General features: G+C 53.8%; 1 long non-coding RNA gene across 1 annotated transcript; it reads right to left on the bottom strand.

Annotated features, from left to right (window-relative positions):
* Positions 1 to 6,574: 6,574 nt before the first annotated feature.
* Positions 6,575 to 8,936, bottom strand: LOC140395864 (uncharacterized). Its single transcript, XR_011936341.1, has 2 exons — positions 8,698 to 8,936; positions 6,575 to 6,850 (listed from the first exon to the last, which is right to left on the bottom strand). It is a non-coding gene; the product is annotated as an uncharacterized lncRNA (long non-coding RNA).
* Positions 8,937 to 9,482: the final 546 nt, after the last annotated feature.

The following is a 9,482-nucleotide window of genomic DNA, read 5'->3' on the forward strand; positions in this document are numbered from 1 at the left end:
TGAGCGTGTAGATCTCCGGGCTCACCCTGGAATGCAGGACCTGCATTTTCTGATCTTCTGTGGTCCGGCCGGGGGCCGTTCGGAGGTATCCCTCAAAGCACGCTAGCCAGTGTTTAAATACGGCCGCTGAGTTTGCTGCATGGGGGCTGATTCACAGACACTCCGGGGCGATCCGGAGCTCCATAGTCTTTTAAGTCTGCTTAATAAATTGTAGCACAATCAATTACTCACGAGACGAGAAGAGATGAAGTCAATCGAAGGCTTTATTAAGCAGACTTGCTCCCCAGCTGCTCAGTTACAGAATGCGGCTGCTGGGAGAACACGGGTTCTTATACTCCGCCTTACTGGGTGGAGCCAGCAGGTGGCAGATCCAATCAGGACCCAGTGTCTGTCGACCAATAGCCTCTCGGCATCACAGGGTACCGTACTACCCCTAATACGTACTACCACATTCACCCCTTGTTAAAAAAGAACCCGGCGGGGTGGTGGGTCGCATGGTAGTAGGGGTTTACCAAGCTGGTACTGGAATTCCCTGAACACAGTGGCTATGCATTGATATCAGCGGTTAACTATTTACACTGCCGCTTTTACTGGGCTACTGAATTATTTACAGATATTGCTTTGTCACGCGGCTTCAGCGAGTCGAGTGGGTTCCCTGGTCGTCCTTGTCGATCGTCTCAGCCCCGGTGGTGGTGCAGGCGCTGGCTCGGGCACTGTCATCTCTGGGAGCGTGGCGATGTTTGTTCCTGTTTCACTACTCCAGGGCGGGCACGGGAGGAGGACCGATCCCCCTGGGAAGGGAGCAGCCGTGGGGTGCGCCGGGGGAGGGAGGGGGTGATTGGTGTTGGGGGGGGTGGTGTGGGGAGTTCCGGTGGGCGCCAAGTCCCGCAGGGAGACCGTGTCCTGTCGGCCGTCGGGGTACGCCACATAGGCAATTTGAGGGTTTGCGTGGAGAAGATGAACCCTCTCGACCAATGGGTCCGATTTGTGCGCCCGCACATGCTTTCGGAGCAAGATGGGTCCTGGGGCTGCCAGCCAGGTCGGAAGTGACGTTCCAGAGGAGGACTTCCTAGGGAAGACAAGGAGGCGCTCGTGAGGCATTTGATTAGTTGTGGTACACAGCAGCGACCGGATGGAGTGGAGGGCATCTGGGAGGACATCCTGCCAATGGGGAATCTGGGAGACTTCTGGACCGTGAGGCCAGCAGGACGGTCTTCCAGACTGTACCGTTCTCCCTCTCTACCTGACCGTTCCCCCGGGGGTTGCAGCTGGTCGCCCTGCTCGAGGCAATGCCCTTGCTGAGCAGGAATTGATGCAGTTCGTCGCTCATGAAGGAGGACCCCTATCGCTATGGATGTATGCGGGGAAACCGAACAGTGTAAAGATGGTGCGGAGGGCTTTAATGACCGTGGCCGCGGTCCTGTTGGGGCAGGGTATGGCGAAAGGGAAATGGGAGTATTAGTCCACCACGTTTAGGAAGTACGTGTTGCGGTCGGTGGAGGGGAGGGGGCCTTTGAAATCCAGACTGAGGCGCTCAAAGGGTCAGGAAGCCTTGATCAGGTGCACTCTATCTGGCCTGAAAAAGTGCGGCTTGCACTCTGCGCAGATTTGGCAGTTCCTGGTGGCTGTTCGGACCTCCTCAACATAGTTGGGGAGGTTGCGGGTCTTTACAAAGTGGTAGAACCGAGTGACCCCCGGGTGGCAGAGGTCCTCGTGAAGGGCTCGGAGACGGTCTACTTGTGCGTTGGCACATGTGCCGCGGGATAGGGCATCGGACGGCTCGTTCAGCTTTCCGGGACCACACGGCCCCTGTCATCTGCGTCCTGTGCACCACTTTAAACTGGATCAGGCTGAGCCTGGCGCAAGATGAGGAGGAATTAACCCTGCCCAGGGTGTCAGCCCACAGGCCCTCATCGAGCTCCTCACCCAGCTCCTCCTCCCACTTACCCTTCAGCTCCTCCACCGAGGCTTCCTCCGCCTCCTGCAGCTCCTGGTATATCTCCGATATCTTACCTTCCCCGACCCGCACGCCCGAAACCACCCTGTCCTGAATCCTCGGTGCAGGATGCATCGGGAATTCCCCTACCCGCCTCCTCACGAACGCCCGAACCTGCATATACCTGAAGGCATTTCCCGGAGGTAACCCAAATTTCTCCTCCAGCGCCCTCAGACTGGCAAAAGTCCCGTCGCTGAATAAATCCCCAATCGTTTTAATTCCCGCCCAGTGCCAGCTTAGGAACCTGCCATCTATCCTACCTGGAATGAACTTATGGTTGTCCCGTATCGGAGCCCAGACTGAGGCCTCTACCTCCCCCCGATGCCGTCTCCACTCTCCCCAAATCCTCAATGTCTGGATTCTGACGTTGTTGAATTCGATGTTGAGGCCGGAAGGCTGTCGCGTGCCTAACCGGAAGATGAGATGTTGTTCCTCCAGTTTGCGTTGAGCTTCACTGGAACATTGCAGCAGGCCAAGGACAGACATGTGGGCATGGGAGCAGGGCCTTGTGTTAAAATGGTAAGCAATGGGAAGGTCCGGGTCCGGAATGCGCACAGACCGAAGGTGCTCAGCAAAGCGACCACCCAGTCTGCGTCTGGTCTCTCCGATATAGAGGCAACCACATTGGGAGCAGCGAATGCAATAGACCAAATTGGAAGAGATGCAAGTGAAACGCTGCTTAACCTGGAATGTGTGTGTTTGGGCTGGGATGTTAAGCATGGAAGAGGTAAAGGGGCAGGTGTTACACCTTCTGCGATTGCATGGGAAGGTGCCATGGGTGATGGGAGAGGTACTAGTCTAGCCCACTTGAAAGATATGAAAGCCGACATTGTCTTCGTCCAAGAGACTCACCTGAGGGAGAAGGACCGACTGCAGGTCAGGAAGGACTGGGTGGGACAGACCTACCATTCCTGCTACGGGACGAGGACCAGGGGAGTAGCCATTCTGTTAAATAAGAGGACGATATTTACAGCAATGAGGATGGTTACAGACCCAGGAGGACGGTACGTCATTGTCAGCGGTGTCCTGGACGGGCACCGGTAGTCCTGGTGAACGTGTACGCTCCCAATTGGGACAACACGGAGATTATAGAGAAGAACATGGTGAAAATCCACGACATAGATACACACTGACGAATCAAACTGCTCTCCATGAGGAAAACAGTGTACCCACTCCGCCAGACACGGGATCCCTGCACGAACACGGAGACAAGGCCAGCCGTCTCCTGGCCCACCAGCTGAGGAAGCAGGCAGCCACAAGGGAAATAGCACAGATTAGAAACAGCAGGGGCAAACTAGTAACCGAGCCGGAAAAAGGCCAACGAGGTGTTTGAGACCTTCTACTGGGAGCTGGACACCTCTGAGCCCCCAGCCGGGGATTTGGGATGAAACAGTTCCTCGATGAATTGGACATGCCAGTCGTGGGGGAGGAATGGAGACTGGGTTGGGAAGCGCCGCTGGAACTGGGACAGGTCATGGAGGTGGGGAAGGCACCGGGACCAGACGGATTCCCGGACAGAAAATGGGCACTGACCCGCACCTGCGGGAGATGTTCGCGGTCTCGGTGGCGAAGGGCACCGTGCCACCCACGCTGGCACAAACCTCAATCTCACTGATCCCCAAAGAGGACAAAGACCCAACAGAATGCGGGTCCTCCAGACCCATTTCGCTGCTAAACATCGACTCAAAAATCCTGGATAAGATCCGGGCCAAAAGACTGGAGGACTGAATACCAGAGGTGGTGTAGGAGACCAGACGGGCTTTGTAAAGGGTAGACAGCTAACATCGAACATTAGCCGCCTGCTGAACGTGATAAAGACCCCATCCGGGGAGAGAACACCTGAGGTGATCGTCTCCCTGGACACAGGAGGGGCCTTTGACAGAGTCGAGTGGAAGTACGTCATCGAGGTACTGGAGCGGTTCCGGCTTGGAACAGGGATCACCGCCTGGATGAAACTCCTGTACAACGTTCCCACTGCGAGCGTACGGACAAACACCACCAGCTCTAAATACTTCCAGCGACACAGAGGCACGAGGCAGGGATGTCCGTTATCCCCGCTGCTGTTCACTCTGGTGACTGAACCACTGGCGATCGGGTTCAGGGCGGCAAAGAATTGGAAGGGGATCCGGAGGGGAGGCAGAGAACACACGCGGATGACCTCTCCTTTACACCTCGGACCCACAAAGCAGCATGGAGGGAACCATGGTGCTCTCGAAAGAGGTTGGAAACTTCTCGGACTAAAAACTCAACCTGAGCAAAACGGCGATGTTCCCGGTGAACCGCAAGGGGGAGGGGCAGAGCTGGAGAGGGGAGGGGCAGGGCTGGAGGGGGAGGGGCAGAGCTGGACGGCGCAGGGACAGAGCTGGAGGGCGGAGGGACAGAGCTGGAGAGGGGAGGGGCAGAGCTGGAGGGGGAGGGGCAGAGCTGGAGGGGCTGCCGTTTATACAGGCCCGACTCAAATTCCACTACTTGGGGATCCAAATTGCCCATGACTGGACACAAATCCACAAGTGGAACCTGACCAAGCTGACGGAGGAAGTTAAAAAGGACCTGCAGAGATGGAACACACTCCCACTCTCCCTGGCAGGTGAATACTGATGCAAAGTACTGATTTAGATCCGTGCCCATGTCCTCTGGCTCCGCACAAAGATTCCCTCCTCTGTCCTTGAGTGGGCCAACCCTGGCTACCCTCTAGCTCTTTATGTACGAATAAAAAGCCTTGCGACTTTCCCTAATAATGTTAGCCAATGACTTTTCGTGACCTTTTTTAGCCCTCCTGACCCCTTCCTTAAGCTCCTTCGTACTTTCCTTATATTCCTCGCCAGCTTCACGTTTCCCAGCCTTCTCGTCCTTACAAATGCTTCCTTTTGGACTGGGCTCACAATACCCCCCGTTATCCAAGATTCCTGAAACTTGCCGTACTTATCCATCTTCCTCACAGGAATATGCCGGTCCTGAATTCCTATCAACTGGCATTTCAAAGCCTCCCACATGCCAGATGTTGATTTACTCTCAAACATCTGCCCCCAATCTAGATTATTCAGTTCCGGCCTAATACTGTTGTAACTAGTATTCCCCAATTTAGCACCTTTACCTGAGGACTACTCTTACCTTTATCCAATAATCCCTTAAAACTTACTAAATTATGGTCACTATTCCCGAAATGCTCCCCGACTGAGACTTCGATCACATGGCCGGGATCATTCCCCAATACCAGGTCCAGTACGGCCCCTTCCCTAGTTGGACTATCCACATATTGTTTGAAGAAGCTCTCCTGGATGCTCCTTCCAAACTCTGCCCCATCCACACCCCGAGCATCTGTGAGTCCCAGTCAATATAGGAGAAGTTAAAACCACCCCACCACAACAACCCTGTTGCTTTTACCTTTCTAAAATTCATCGACATATCTGCTCCTCTATCTCCCGCCGGCTGTTGGGAGGCCTCTGGTAAACCCCCAACATTGTGACTGCACCCTTCCTATTCCTGAACTCTACCCATATTGCCCTGCTGCATGAGCCCTCTGAGGTGTCCTCCTGAAATACAGCTGTGATATTCTCCTTAACCAATCGTGCAACCCCCTCTATCCCTCCTGAAACATCTAAATCCTGGAAAGTTTAGCTGCCAATCTCCTTCGCTCTCTCTAAATGTCCCCATCTCTTTAACACTCCCCCTCTCCCTAACACTCCCTCTCTCTCTCTGACTCTCTGCTCTCTCTGACTCTCTCCCTCTCTCTAATTCTCCCCTCTCTCTACGCTTCCCCTCTCCCTAATTTACCCTCTCTCTCTAACTCTCCCCCTCTCTCTACGCTTCCCCTCTCCCTAATTTACCCTCTCTCTCTAACTCTCCCCCTCTCCCTTATACTGCCTCAGGGACTGTTTAGCACAGGGCTAAATTGCTCGCTTTGAAAGCAGACCAAGGCAGGCCAGCAGCACGGTTCAATTCCCGTAACAGCCTCCCCGAACAGGCGCCGGAATATGGCGACTAGGGGCTTTTCACAGTAACTTCATTGAAGCCTACTTGTGACAATAAGCAATTATCGTTTTCATCTCCTTTCTCCAACTTTCACCCTCTCTAACTCTTCCTCCAATTCTCCCCCTCTTTCACTCTCTCCAACTCTCCTTCTCTCTCTAATTTACCACTCTGTCTAACCCTCCCTCTATCACTCCTCATCTCTAACTGTCTCTCGCTTACTCTCCCCCTCAATCTATGTCTCCCCCTCTCACTAACACACCCTCTCCTACTGTCCCACTCTCTCTAACTCTCCCTCACTATCTCTCTCTGGGCGACTGTCCCTCTCCCTAATTGTCCCTCACTCTATTCTCTCACCTTTCCCTATTTAGCCCATTCTCTCTCTCCCCCCCTTTCTCGAACTCTCGCTTTCTCTCTGTCACTCCACCTCTCGTTAGTTTTCCCTGCTCTCCATCTCGCACTCACACTCCCTCTCGTAGTCCCCTTCCTCTAGTTCGTCCCACTCTCTTACTCTTCTGCTCTCTCAAACCCTCTCTCTCTCTAACTCCATGACCGTTGATAGACTAACATCCCGATCTGTGTGAGAAGTCAGAAGCGGACAAGAGGTGGTGAATGATGAAGCCAGTTTTATTCACATGATTCATAAAGCAGGGGGTCAGGGGTAATTGGATCTACAGACGGCAACTTAGCCTGAATAACAGAGATTACCGTGAGTATAATTGAGCGTAATCGCTGGATACCACAGTGGGTCACATTATTTCTGGATACGTGTATGAACTCCGCAGCACTTCAGAAAAAAGTCACAATGATTCGACAACCTGTACTCCAGTTTCTGACAGGGTTCAATTCGGCAGGTTGCTCCAACTTGAAAGCAGGTTCTCGCAGCTGGGAAGTAGAATGGAAAAAAAATCATTGATGTCATCCTTTCAGAAGCCCATGGGCCAAGATTCTCTGATCCCGGGCCTGGTTGGAGAATCGGCGGAGGGGCACGTAAATCCCGCCACGCCGCTCCGACCCCGGGCCGGCGCCCAGAGAATCGCCGCCAATCGCGCCGGCGCAGTCGCCGCGGCGCCGGTCAGGGGCCGTGGAAAGCGGGCAAAGTGCCAGCCGAGTACCGCCGGTGACATTTACATATGGTCCTGCCTGGCGGGACCTCGGCATTCTGGCTGCGGGGGCCATCCAGGTGGGGGGGCAGGGAGAGCGACTCGGGGGGGGGGGCTGCTCCCAGTGTGGTCTAACTGAGGGATACGGAGACCAGAACTGTGCACAGTGCTCCCAGTGTGGTCTAACCGAGGGATATGGAGACCAGAACTGTGCACAGTGCCCCCAGTGTGGTCTGACAGGGATATGGAGACTAGAACTGTGCACAGTGCTCCCACTGTGGTCTAACTGAGGGATACGGAGACCAGAACTGTGGACAGTGCCCCCAGTGTGGTCTAACTGAGGGATATGGAGACCAGAACTGTGCACAGTGCTCCCAGTGTGGTCTTACCGAGGGATATGGAGACCTGAACTGTGCACATTGCTCCCAGTGTGGTCTAACCGAGGGATATGGAGACCAGAACTGTGCACAGTGCTCCCAGTGTGGTCTAACCGAGGGATATGGAGACTACAACTGTGCACAGTGCTCCCAGTGTGGTCTAACCGAGGGAAATAGAGACCAGAAATGTGCACAGTGCTCCCAGTGTTGTCTAACCGAGGGATATGGAGACCTGAACTGTGCACAGTGCTGCCTGTGTGGTCTAACTGAGGGATATGGAGACCAGAACTGTGCATCGTGCTCCCAGTGTGGCCTAACTGAGGGATATGGAGACCAGAACTGTGCACAGTGATCCCAGTGTAGTCTAACCGAGGGATATGGAGACCAGAACTGTGCACAGTGCTCCCAGTGTGGTCTAACCGAGGGATATCGAGACCAGAACTGTGCACAGTGATCCCAGTGTGGTCTAACCGAGGGATAAGGAGACCTGAACTGTGCACAGTGATCCCAATGTGGTCTAACCGAGGGATATGGAGACCTGAACTGTGCACAGTGATCCCAGTGTGGTCTAACCGAGGGATGTGGAGACCTGAACTGTGCACAGTGATCCCAGTGTGGTCTAACCGAGGGATATGGAGACCTGAACTGTGCACAGTGATCCCAGTGTGGTCTAACCGAGGGATATGGAGACCTGAACTGTGCACAGTGCTCCCAGTGTGGTCTAACCGAGGGATAAGGAGACCTGAACTGTGCACAGTGATCCCAATGTGGTCTAACCGAGGGATATGGAGACCTGAACTGTGCACAGTGATCCCAGTGTGGTCTAACCGAGGGATGTGGAGACCTGAACTGTGCACAGTGATCCCAGTGTGGTCTAACCGAGGGATATGGAGACCTGAACTGTGCACAGTGATCCCAGTGTGGTCTCACCGAGGGATATGGAGACCTGAACTGTGCACAGTGCCCCCAGTGTGGTCTAACCGAGGGATATGGAGACCAGAACTGTGCACAGTGATCCCAGTGTAGTGAAACCCATGGTATTGAAGCCAGGACAGTACACAGTGATCCAGGTAGGTGCTAACCGAGGGATATGGGCACCAGGACTGCGAGCACATATGCTTTTTACATGAATCGCGCAAGCTTTCTGTAGTTACTCATGCACATACACACGCGCTGAGAGCTGGCCCCACCTTGGGCACAACCTCATGCCCATCTGAATTTTTCTACATGGTATACTGAAAGAGATACGAACTTGACGGGACTGAACCACCAATGAATCCATTGCCAGCTATGGGCTGTATCAGCACCAGGAACCCCAGCAGCAAAAACAGTCCTTTCATCGTTCTCCACTGATCTCCTCCCGGTCACAGTGAGATAGCTGGGGCACAGGAGCCCTTTATATCAACACGTTGAGCCTGCTGTGGTTAATAATCACACACACACGACGCGGGTAGGCTCCACCTTGGACAGGTCGAATGGACGTGTTCGACATTAACTGGAATCAAATCGGTTTCTCATTAATAAATGGAGGGATAAGTCTGAATAATAACTGAGCTGGAAAGGGTTTGCAAAAATGTTTTGCTGTTTCATATAAGAATCATACAACAGACCATTTAGCCAATGGCGCCTCTTTTGTCAATGATGTCAAACCTGTATCACCTGGTCCCTCGGCCACGATTGGGTGAAGAGTCGGGGGAGCTCTCCCCGGTGTTATGGGGCCAATGTTTATGGGGGATATGTAAAAGCACAACTTATTTTACCTTCCCCTCCCCCCTCTCTGTCTCATTTTTGCAATCTCTCCATTTCTCACACCCTATCCCTCTGTCTCTCTCTCCCTGCTCCCTGTCTCTCTTGTTACAGTTGTAAGGTTGACGTAGTTATTCTGTTTTCGATATTGCTGCATCTGGGCAGCGCGGTAGCCCAGTGGTTAGCACTGCTGCCTCACAGCTCCAGGGTCCCTGGTTCGATTCCTGGCTTGGGTCACTGTCTGTGCAGAGTCTGCACGTTCTCCCCGTGCCAGCGTGGGTTTCGCTCCGG

This window comes from Scyliorhinus torazame, chromosome 19 (assembly GCF_047496885.1).
Source record: "Scyliorhinus torazame isolate Kashiwa2021f chromosome 19, sScyTor2.1, whole genome shotgun sequence".
In the NCBI taxonomy this organism is placed as follows: Eukaryota; Metazoa; Chordata; class Chondrichthyes; order Carcharhiniformes; family Scyliorhinidae; genus Scyliorhinus; species Scyliorhinus torazame.